Source organism: Schistocerca serialis, chromosome 5 (assembly GCF_023864345.2).
Source record: "Schistocerca serialis cubense isolate TAMUIC-IGC-003099 chromosome 5, iqSchSeri2.2, whole genome shotgun sequence".
In the NCBI taxonomy this organism is placed as follows: Eukaryota; Metazoa; Arthropoda; class Insecta; order Orthoptera; family Acrididae; genus Schistocerca; species Schistocerca serialis.
In genome coordinates, this window is record NC_064642.1 from 114,777,100 (window position 1) to 114,790,041 (window position 12,942).

Sequence of the window (12,942 nt, forward strand, 5' to 3'; positions counted from 1 at the left end):
TGCCGCGCGGGATTAGCCGCGCGCTCTAAGGCGTTGCAGTCCTGGACTGTGCGGCTGGTCCCGGCGGAGGTTCGAGTCCTCCCTCGGGCATGGGTGTGTGTATTTGTCCTTAGGATAATTTGGATTAAGTAGTGTGTAAGCTTAGGGACTGATGACCTTAGCAGTTAAGTCCCATAAGATTTCACACACATTTGAACATTTGGACGATGTTTATTTATTTATCTGTTCTCTGACAAACAGTCTCCTTGGAGGGCTAAGGTGAGCTGTATAATAGTTGTCTTATGTTGAAGCTGCTCTACAGCTGTTTTGCCTTCTAATTTTGTCTGAACAACAAGCTGAAGTTCTTAGCCAGTTTGGTACGATTCTGTTAATGTCTTACAAGTCATTTCAAAGTTTTTTTACCCATCTCAAATACCTTTAACCAGCGTTTGCTTCACAACTTCTGCGTTAATGTCCGTCTGGTTGACGTTACTTTGGTGCTATCACAGTACATACTAAAATAACGAAATATTAGCGAATATCTCAATGTGGAAAGTATATACTATTATGATCCAGAATAAAAATAGAAACAAGACTAGAAAACAAAAAGCAAAGAAGTCACACAGGTAGTTTGAAATGTAGATTTAAGAATTTAATTAAGAATGGGGAGATGTACTAAGTTAAATTAAGCAATACAGTTTCAGCATCCTAAAAAGTATGGTTTACACAGCGAAAGATATTGCAGGTACGAAGAATAGAAAAGAATATTTCATTTGGTTCAAGGTGGCTATCAACAAGAGGCGAAGAATTCAAGCAAACGATAATAGTAACGTTGAATGTGCGGAATTAGTGGGCTACGCATTCAAGAGGATGTGGGTAGATAAAAGGTACATTTTTCTAACGCATATCACAAAAAAAGATAAGTGTGGAGAAAACAAAACAAACTTTATTAAGTGAAAAGGCTCTTGCGAAAGTAACTAACAACATGTTGAGAGGCATCCACATGCCTTGCTAATACTGTGGCATCAAGCAGTCAGGTCTGCAAGATGAGTGGTCTGCCAAGCGAGTGTATTCATTCTTATTTATCGAGTAACATGAGCTCTAGTACTCACAATTAAGTTACAAACTATTCTCTTGTATGAATATTATGCAACGGAAACGGATAACGCACATCTGACTATTAGTAATTTACACAATTCTTTCTTACCCAAATTCTGGATATCATGACAACATACAATTCGAAGGAAACGGCCACCAATCTTTTTCTTTTCACTATCTTTTTTATTCCGATAAATTCTATAACCTAAACACACCATTACATTTTCTACGACAATTGCACATGAGAAACTCCGCCCAGTGGGCATGGCCTTACATTGGTGATTCTCTATCCTATGGTCTCGTAATTGTCTAACACTACAGTGCACTTTCTAGATAGGATGGTGGATCTTTTGCCATATCTCACACTTCGACTCTCACACCCATCACCACGAAAATTTACTCCAGACCGAGCGGTACAAAAGGAACATGCATAAACCACTACCTCTGAACCTATCTTGTTACTCTCCCATGCAAACCACACATACTTAAATTACATGAAATACACCACACTGGACACATGGAATACAACACAAGGAATAGTCACAACGTTATAATCACATCACTTTCAGCTTTCCCGCTTCAATTAGAATTCATCCCAGTTTCACACGACACTGCCCCACTTCGTAGCTTTTCTTTCCTACTATGAACTCTGGAGGATATATGCACGTCTTCCTGTGCATCGCAAGCCAAGTGGCGTTGCTGGATAGACGGCTGACTCACCTTGCTTCACTCTAAGAGTATCATAGTTTGAATCAAGCGTCACACAGAAACATAACACGCAAAGTAATATTAAGAACATATTCATCACACACGCGAGTCCTCAACTGATACCATGGACGAGTACTTCTCTTTATCCTTTGTCTCATACACAAATTGAGACTCACACAGTACTCACCACATGGAAGTACTCGTCTCTAATATCAAGTCCTGCACACGCCATTTCTTAAATATTTCCAACTTATAGTACACACGCCAGTAATTCAGCTTAACTTATGCACTCGGAAGTATTTCAATTTATTGCTACACGTGGTTTCGTTGTGACCGTTGGTCACCTCCAAAGATTACTACGATCCACTTAATATTACCTGCCTGAAATTTAATTCTCCCCACAAAAGTTCCTGAAACAGAGAAATTATTATTCCAAACTACTCTTAAGTATTCCACATCCATACCATTGTATCCACTCTTTTGTCTTTACGGAGCACACCTACGAAAGGTCTTACAACACAAGATCCAGCGCCAGAATGCTGAAACATGGCCGTTCTTCAGGTCATCTTGCACCTCTGTCGAGGTGGGGGAAGAGCATGCTACCCATTGGTCAGCCACATTTCAGGCGCTCAAAGCTCAGGTAAATTTCATGTCTTTGGTTCCACCAAAGGTGACCAAAGGACCGTCTCAAAGATGATCATATATTGAACATTCACTATCTGCGGTTAGCAGACGACCATAGATTCATTCATTTCGCAAATCTCACCAAATTGGATGTAGGGATTTATTTTGTGGGAGTGCACATGTGATCAGTTAAATAAATAAATTGTCATTCTTTCCTACACTGGTATCCGGCTTCGCTGTATTCATTGAAAAAGAGTTATTATTAGAAAAAATATGTTGTTCTGACAAGAATAACGAAGAATGTTGTTCCTATTTTCAATGTCGGGCGGTACTGTACCCTTTCAATGTAAGAAACTGTAAAATGTAGCACATCGTGTACTCCATGTTTCACTCAGTTGTCTGAACATGGTATATGCATATATTTAGGTTCATCTCTGCACACAGTAGCCGACACACAACGACCAGGCGGTGCCTGAAAATGTTCATTTATTATGACTGGGTCACATGGAGAGTTAACTACATGAAAAACAGGTGAGTCAATACATTTATTTATTTTGATCATATTATACTAACGCATTTAGCGTAACGTTCAAATAGTACCAGCACTTTCAATATTTTCGATACGTTGCTGGTGACAATACATATCTGTAAGTCTTGAAACTGTGAACAACTGCACATACATTGAGCCGCCAAAGAAATTGGTATTCGCATGCGTATTCAAACACAGAGATATGAAAACAGGCAGAATACGGCGCTGCGGTCGGCAACCCCTATATAAGACAACAAATGTCTGCTGCAGTTGTTCGATCGGTTACTGTTGCTACAATGGCAGATTATCAATATTTAACTGAGTTTCAACGTGGTGTTACAGTCGGCGCACAAGCGATGGGACACAGCATCTCCGAGGTAGTGTGAAGTGGGGATTTTCCCGTACGCTCATTTCACGAGTCTGCCGCGAGTATGAGGAATACGGTAAAACATCAAATCTCCGACATCCCTGCGGCCGGAAAAAGATTCTGCGAGAACGGGACCAACGACGACTGAAGAGAATCGTTTAAGGTGACAGAAGTGCATCCCTACCATATCTGCTGCGGATTTCAATACTGGGCCATCAACAAGTGTCATTGTGAGAACCATTCAACGAAACATAATCGATATGGGCTTTCGGAGGCAAAGGCCCACTCCCCTTGATGACTGCCCGGCACGAAGCTTTACGCCTCACCTGGGTCCGTCAACAATGACTTTGTACTGTTGATGCCTGGGAACATGTGGCCTTTTTGGACGAGTCTCGTTTGTAATGGTATCGAGCGAAAGCAAGTGAGGGGTATCAAGACAACCTCATGAATCCATGGACCCTGCATGTCAGGAGGGAACTGTTCAAGCTGGTGGAGGTTCTTTAAAGGTGTGGGGCATGTGCAGTTGGAGTGATATGGGACCCCTGATACATCTAGATACGAGTTTGATAGGTGACACATACATAAGCATCCTGTCTGACAACCTGCATCCATTCGTGTCCATTTTGCACTCCGACAGACTTGGGCAATTCCAGCAGGACAATGCGACACCCCACAGTTCCAGAATTGCTACAGAGTGGCTCCAGTAACACTCTTATGAGTTTAAAGACTTCCGGTGGCCACCGAACTCCACAGACATGAACATTATTGAGCGTATCTGGGCTGCCTTGTAGTGTAATGTTCAGAAGAGATTTCCGCCCCCTTGTACTCTTACGGATTTATGGACAGCCCTGCAGGATTCATGGTGTCTATTCTCTCCAGCGGTACTTGAGACATTAGTCGAGTCCATGCGACGTTGTGTTGCGGAACTTCTGCGTGCTCATGGGGGCCCTACATGATATTAGACAGGTGTACCTGTTAATTCCTAATAGGTGTCCGTTGACAGCTGTATCATAATTAACTGTGAATGTGTGTGATTTGTATTTTACGCTATTTACGAGGATGATATATCCACATTGTGCACTGGAGAATGAGAAAATGCCTGGAAGTAGTTAGCAGAACTGAATAAATTATACATTTAATTTATCAAACTGCCACCATTCCTAAAAAATTTTCAAGTTACTTTCCATTCCGTTCAATTAACCTTCTAAGACCTTCGCTGCCTCTGACATAATTACAATGACATTAGGAAACCTCAAAGTGCCGGCTATTGTGGCCGATCGGTTCTAGGTGCTTCAGTCGGGAACCGCGCTGCTGCAACGGTCGCAGGTTCGAATCCTGCCTCGGGCATGGATGTGTGTGGTGTCCTTTGGTTAGTTAGGTTTAAGTAGTTCTAAGTCTAGGGGACTGATCACCGCAGATGTTAAGTCCCTTAGTGCTCAGAGCCATCTGAACCATTTGAACGAAACCTCTAAGTTTCTTCTGACTGAGCTTCAATTCTTTGTCCTCGAACTTTAATTATTGGTTTCCTTTACTGCTTATTGTATGAGTGGAATGAGTAACACGGGGAATAGGCTTTTATCGTTTGTGGAAAATGTTACTGAATGTAAGGAGAGGTTTATTACATTGAGTTACCTTTCTTATCTGACCTACATTCCCGTTAGCGAAAAATAAATCTTACCTGCATATTTTTTGTGCCCTGATCGTGTTAGCATCGGATGCCGACCCTAAAACCGTCGGCAAACGGAGTGTTTCCGAATGTCAACGTCGAGTGTACCGAGTTCCGCATGCTGCTGCGCGGCTTAGGAACGATATGGCTCGCGCATACCGTACATGCGCCTGTGCGTGCTTTACACAATCGCACGGCGCTCCAACGGCAGTTATCGGCTGCATCTGGGTCTCAAATCACACTGTTTTGAAATGAACGGGCGTAAAATTCCTACTCTATCTCTATTAAACCGCATATTTCCACACGTGTCAATACGCTACTCATGTTGTGCTATCTGTAGTATACATAAATAAAACCTTCAATATCCACGTACATGGTACAAGGCAAAAAGGAAAGTACGATGTCTCCTCTAAGGACATCGGCATACAAAGGTTCCATCACAAATATCGTGATACAGGTCTACTATTGTCCTCCACATAAGATAGTCCGCAGCTCGAGGTGTACTGGCTAGCGTTGCTGCCTCTTGATCACGGGGTCCTGGTTTCGATTCCCGGCCGGGTTAGGGATTTTCTCTGACCGAGGACTGGGTGTTTGTGTTGTCATCATTTCATCATTATTCGTGAAAGTGGCTCGATTGGACTGTGTACAGATTGGTTCTTTGTACGGGCGCTGATGACCGCGCAGATGAGGGCCCAACAAACCAGATATCATCATCATCATCGACATAAGACAAAAATTACTTCACCATTCTCACTTTTTAGTAAAACGCCAAGGTCATTTGTACTCGAATGCTTTTCCTATTCAATAGCAGAATCGTTATAACGTGTGAAATGCAGGACTTGAAACAAGAGAGTACAAAATATCTTACTCCAAGTATTGGAAGCTCTCTTGTACATAGTCATTCGAACAAACTCACTCCTCAGAAAGAGTGCGCTTAATATTAAGATAATCGAATATTGTGAAATATACTTCTGTTAACTAATAGAAAAGCGTCAAAACCTATTAAAATGAGAAGGTTAGTAAAAAATATTTCAGTCCACTGGGACGCAAACCACATACACACCACTCATTACCTTACAGCGCTGCATCTCTGCTCATTAAGCTATACCAACCATGTAAGGTTTACAACCATCATTTGCATATTATCATCTCCTGAAAGCTTATCGCGGACACGTTATTAACTACCTGTACGAAGAACAACATTTTAATGGATCCTCAAAACGATATATTTTTTATAATACGCAAAACCACAAAAATGAGTTTTCCTGTAATTTTACGAGGCGTGTTTTTTAAAGTAAGTACCGTTTTGAAATTTAAAAAAGATGTGCTACGATATCTCAATAATTTTATTTTTACATGAAAGCCTGTACCTTAATCTACTTTTCTACATAATTTACATCAATACTGAGGCACTTGTCATAACGTTGTACCAGTTTTTGAATACCCTCCTCACATAAGTCTGCCGCCTGACTTGTTAACCACTACATCACCACTGTTTTAACTTCGTCATCGTCTTGAAGACGCTGACCGCCCAGGTGTTTCTTCAAGTGCAGGAACAGATGGTAGTCACTGGGCGCAAGATCGGGGCTTTATGGAGGATGACCTAGAGTTTCCCATCGAAAAGATGTGATGAGATCTTTGGTCTGATTCCTCACATGCAGACGGGCACTGTCTTGCAGCAAAATGGTGCCCTTGCTCAACTTGCGATGTCTTTTGTTCTGAATTGAACGGCGCAGATTGTGCAGTGTCTTACAGTAAGCTGCTACATTGATTATCTCATTACGAGGCAGAAATTCCACAAGCAATACTCCTTTTCTGTCCTAAAGAACTGTGCACACGATTTTCCGGACAGAAATTGTTTGCTTAAACTTAACTTTTCTGGGTGAATCTGAATGCCGCCATTCCATGGACTGTTGCTTTGATTCTGGTGTGATTTAGGCCACCCATGTTTCATTGCCTGTAACAATATGGCTTAAGAAATCATCACCGTCATTGTGGTACTGCTCAAGGAAAGTTAACGCTCTGTCTAAACGTTTGATTTTGTGCACATGCATCAACATTTTCGGTACCCAACGTGCGCACAATTTTCGGTAATTCAAGTGCTCTGTCATAATGCCATACAAAACACTATGAGAAACATTAGGAAAGTCGTCCCACAAGGAGGAAATCGTAAAGCATCTGTTTCCTCTCACCTTATTCTCCACTTCATGCACCAAACTTTCATTAACGACCGAAGGACGACCACTCCGTTGTTCATCATGCACATTTGTGCGGTCATCTTTAAATGCTCTCACCCACTCTCTTACCATTGCATCGCTCATAATGTTTTCTCCGTAAAGTGCACAGATGAATATCAATCGCTCAGAAATCTCATAACAGCCCGTACTTCACAGTCGGCGAGACTCACGTTTATCGGAGGCATCTTAAACACTCAGTACACAACGTAAACAATGAAGAATCAGACTGTAATAGCGTCAGTGCGTAGAGAACAGATGTAGGTACCCAGTGCGCATGCGCAGCAGAACGCCGACCGCAGCGCTGCGGCCGCGGTGTGGCAAAACGGTACTTACTTAGAAAACACGCCTCGTATTTCAACACGTCGTACTGTTAACGACAGATTTTAAAGAGATGCTTAGTTTCCTGGTGCTTAGAAATGGCATATTATGGGCTTCAACTGAAAGCAAATGTGGTGTCTCGCGTTCAAACGTACGTTCATAAATACTGACATGTTAGATATTGCTCTGCACTTTTGAAAAGGCTCGCCAACGCGCTTTTTCCGCTCTATGGCGTAACAGACTTAGCACGCTCAACGTTGGCGTTGAAATGTATGCTCCGTGTGCCGACGGCTTATGGCGTTTGTTCCAGCCATAAGGAATCATACACTGATGAGCCAGGACATTATCACCACCTGCTTAATAGCTTGTTTCTCCGTCTTTGTGACGAAATACATCACTGATTCTGCGCATCAGGGATCCGACTGTTTGTTGGTGGATTTGTGAAGGTCTGTGGCATTAGATGTCTACGCATAGGTCATGTAATTCGCGTAAATAACGGGCCGCTGATTTACGTACCCGGTGACGACGCCCGATAACAACCCAGATGGGTTCCTTATGATTTACATTAGGTGAAACTGGTCGCCGAGACGTCAACTTGAGTTCACAATAATGCTCCTCAAACCACTGTAGCACTGGTCTGGCTCCCAGACAAGGACATTATACTGCTGAAAGATTACATCGCCGTCGGCAAAGACATCACGAATGAAGGAATGCAGGTGGTTCGCAGCTGTCAGCGTGTCTTCGGTTGCTATCACGGGTCCCACCCAAGCGCAGGAAAACGACTGCCATAACATGGTACCGCTCCCACCAGCCAGCATCCCCCGCGCGCTGAAAGTCTCGAGCCGCCTTTCACCTCGTAGACGGTGATTACGGAGACGTCCATCGACCTAGTGTAGCAGAAATGTGACTGACCCGAAGAGCCCACACATTTCCATTGACCGACGGTCGAATTCCGATCGTCCTGTCCCCACTGAAATCCGAACTGACGATGTCGTTCGGTCAACATGTTGACACTTGTACGATGAATGGTGTGATTCAAAACACTTGTTCTTGCAGCAGCAGTGTGCTCTTTCGGCAAAGATGCCATAGATCACCATCTATCCTACTTTACAGAGCTGACAAGTCTCCGAACCTCACGTTCTGTGAAGAGTAGTGGACGTCCAACCATTTAGCACCTAGTGGTAGTTTCAATGTCCTTCTACCTCGAACATTCGACCAGCTTCGCCGTTTTCGAGATGCTCGTTCAGATGCTTCGCGTAATAATAATCTGCCCTTTGTCAAAGTCGCTTATCTCAGAGGATTTCCCCATTTGCAGCCCATTATCTTCGCTAGCGTGTTGCTTCGTCCATGTTTGTTCCGCTTACATACTTCTGCCACCGCATCACGTGCCCGCAGCGGCACCAGGCAGCATCTAACGTCGCGGTGGGCAGTGGTCATAATGGAAATGGAAATGATCGTATGGCATTGCTGGCCAGGAGGCCCCATTCGGGGAGTTCGGCCGCCATATTGCAAGTCCTTTTTAGTTGACGCCACGTCGGCGATTTGCGAATCAATTACGATGAAATGATGATGAAGGACACACAACACCAAGTCCCCTGTCGGGAATCGAACCCGGGTCCCCTGCGTGTTAGGCGGTAACGCTACCGCTACGCTACGGGCAGGCGGACCAGTGGTAATAATATTTTGGCTTATCAGTGTATAAGAAGGGACAGTGGGAAAGCCGCAGATCGGCAACAGAAGAGCAGTTAATTAATGGAACGATTATGCCTGAACGTTTAGAAACACATTTAAACGATAGATAGCTTTGATACAACACCAGACGACATCAGTCCATTTTTCTAGATTACCCGTAGGATAGCTGGTCGTCCATAGGAAAAACAAGTAACAAGTTAAAAACAGTTTGAACAAGAACAGAAAAATCGCCCAGCACCGAGGGAATAATAACTAGTGGAACGTGAGAAACCATCAGAGGGAACGAGCATGAGATATAGTGCTTGACTAGAAGAGATGCAACATAGGGGCACAAAGGACCTACCACGGAAATTCTTACTGCGTCGGTATCTGCTAGAGCGTGGTGCAGACTGCTTTACACCATATTCTAGTTCTACCTGACAATGCTTTAGCTGAGTGTGTTTATATGTTTTGACGATGCCACTACGATTTTATTACATTAGGACATGGTGTAGAACAGATCTGAAGATGGTCATTACTGACTGAAACCGGTCATCTTCGAAGGACTTTATATTGTGACCAAACAATGGAAAAAAAACATTAAACTCTTCATGGTTTTGTTGTTTCGGCAGACGCACACAGAGTTCCTGTTTCGGGAGAAGCAGTTCCTGTAACCAGCCCTACCAGGCAAAAGGGGGGAGGGGGCTGTCAGCCGTGACCGTTCCTATGGGTTTTTGGCGCAGGAGGCAGAGAAGATTCCCTGCCAATTAGGTGTGACACTCCCACCAGGTAGCCGAGCTTCAGTCTGGAACCGCGCCACCGTTACGGTCGCAGGTTCGAATCTTGCCTCAGGCATGGATGTGTATGATGTCCTTAGGTTAGTTAGGTTTAAGTAGTTCTAAGTTCTAGAGGACTGATGACCTCAGCTGTTAAGTCCCATAGTGCTCAGAGCCATTTGAACCATTTTTGAACTCTCAAATGGTTCAAATGGCTCTGAGCTCTATGGGGCTTAACATCTGAAGTCATCAGTCCCCTAGAACCTAGAACTACTTAAACCTAACTAACGTAAGGACATCACACACATCCATGCTCGAGGCAGGATTCGAACCTTCGATCGTAGCAGTCGCGCGGTTCCGAACTGAAGCGCCTAGAACCGCTCGGGCACCGCGGCCGGCTAATGGGGTCTCCTTCCGCTGTAACCCGTCTGCTACTATCATTTGAATGTAATGGTCAGGCTCTTAACCAATTTTCATCATCTTGTGGCTTTCTTAAATTAATGAATCGACTGATATTCAGTGAATTCTCCTTCATCATCCGATGGTTCTGCATCTAGGCGTCATATCGGAGGGTCCAGAAGGCCTAGAAAAATTCACTGTGGGTGCGGTACATTACGAACATTTCTCGACCACTGCTTTCTTTTCATGTCTAGGACTCATAACTGTAGTCTTGATCATGTACAAACTCTCGATAGTCTTTCGTTCTATGTATTTCATCTTCCAGTGTGGTTAGAAAAGCTGGTGTATGTGCGTTGACGAAATACCAATGTGAGCTCTGAAAAACAAAAGAGTATCAATGGCGTAGCGGGCGTAGGATGTCAAACTCAACTATGCAGAGTGATACTGCTATAAGGGGACAACTCAAGGAAACGGGAGCCAAAAATGTCGGGTGGATATATGGCCGGTAATGCGTTCCACGGGAGGTTCACCCACTTGGTGTGGAGGTAAAAGTTCTTTGATAGAGTGTGTCAATGATTGGAAGCACCGATGAAAACACACAAGCCACGTGTGAGTGTTCTGTCACTACTGGTGTTTTAGCCCTACATTCAAAAAGGCGGGCATTATCGCCGACCGCCTTGTGGGACCAGCCTCACAGGCAAAATATACCTGCTTTTCTTGCGGGTGGCCACGCCTCCCTTGCTGAAAAACGTGCCTCTGGCGGTACGAAGGATAACGTGGCTACAGCACGATGGCGCTCCAGCCCACTTGTGCATTTCATGTGAGGCTGTCTCGACAACATTTTCCCCGGCCGATGGATCAGACTAGATGGTGCAGTCGCATGGCCTACCAAGTCTCCAGATCTCAACCCTTTAAATTTCAAACTATGAGCACATCCTGTGACGGTACTGTCACATATCGCTATGCAATGTTTGATTATTTTCCATTTCTTTATTTTTCCTAGCTATGCCGGAGGAGAACAATTGGCTTTTTAGATCAGGAATAAAGGATCAGATTGTCTTGACTGAGACGGACAAATCCAGGTGTGCGTTTGTGCTTTTAGTGGCCGGTTGACAAGCTATCTGTGTACGGGAAATAGCTTCCCAAGGGATTTTGGTTTGCGGATGTTGGTGAGGCCAGCTCAGCTGGCGTTCGACTTTATAGCCTGTGCTAAGACACCGTCACTGAGCGTGGCTAATGGCACGTTCCTGTAGGCAGATGTAAGAAAGCAGCGCCAGTTGTATGCCATGCACTATGAGAGAATTATATGTCTTTCATTCCATATGTTGTCATCCAGTCAAATAAGTCAGTTCGCCCTTCCGCCGTGTTGCGAAGAGCGCGAGCAAAGTGTAGGACACTATCAGCCAGTGCCAACCTCTTCCATATTAAGTCCGTTCTGCACAGCGTGGTCCATTGATCGTGACCGGACCAAGTATCTCACGAAATAAGCATCAAACGAAAAAAAAAACTACAAAGAACGAAATTACATATTCGTGTAGTACGTAAGGAAATATGAATGTTTTAATTGGACCACTTTTTTCGCTTTGTGATAGACAGCGGTGTGATAGTCACAAACATATGGCTCACAATTTTAGACGAACAGTTGGTAACAGGTAGGTTTTTAAATTAAAATACAGAACGTAGGTACGTTTGAACATTTTATTTCGTTTGTTCCAATGAGATACATGTACCTTTGTGAACTTATCATTTCTGAGAACGCATGCTGTTACAGCGTGATTACTTGTAAATACCACATTAATGCAATAAATGCTTAAAATGATGTCCGTCAACCTCAGTGCATTTGGCAATACGTGTAACGACATTCCTCTCAACAGGGAGTAGTTCGCATTTCGTAATGTTCGCACATGCATTGCCAATGCGCTGACGCATGTTGTCAGGCGTTGTCGGTGGATCACGATAGCAAATATCCTTCAACTTTCCCCACAGAAAGAAATCCGGGGACGTCAGATCCGGCGAACGTGCGGGTCATGGTATGGTGCTTCGACGAGCAATCCACCTGTCATGAAATATGCTATTCAATACCGCTTCAACCGCACGCGAGCTATGTGCCGGACATCCATCATGTTGGAAGTACATCGCCATTCTGTCATGCAGTGAAACATCTTGTAGTAACATCGGTAGAACATTACGTAGGAAATCAGCATGCATTGCACCATTTAGATTGCCATCGATAAAATGAGGGCCAATTATCATTCTTCCCATAATGCCGCACCATACATTAACCCGTCAAGGTCGCTGATGTTCCACTTGTCGCAGCCATCGTGGATTTTCCGTTGCCCAATAGTGCATATTATGCCGGTATATGTTACCGCTGTTGGTGTATGACGCTTCGTCGCTAAATAGAACGCGTGCAAAAAATCTGTCATCGTCCCGTAACTCCTCTTGTGCCCAGTGGCAGAACTGTACACGACGTTCAAAGTCGGGTGCAATCGATGTTGATGTCCATTCTCAACACCGACGTTTTTGAGATTCCCGATTCTCGTGCAATTTGTCTGCTACTGATGTGCAGA

At 44.0% G+C, this 12,942-nt stretch overlaps 1 long non-coding RNA gene across 1 annotated transcript in view; it reads left to right on the top strand.

The window, feature by feature from the left end:
- The first annotated feature begins 201 nt into the window (after nucleotides 1-201).
- Nucleotides 202-12,942, top strand: part of LOC126481578 (uncharacterized) — a 34,200-nt gene continuing 21,459 nt past the window's right edge. Inside the window, exons 1-2 of the long non-coding RNA XR_007587594.1 lie at nucleotides 202-258; nucleotides 2,836-2,940. This is a non-coding gene — a long non-coding RNA (uncharacterized LOC126481578). The remainder of the gene's footprint in view (nucleotides 259-2,835; nucleotides 2,941-12,942) is intronic.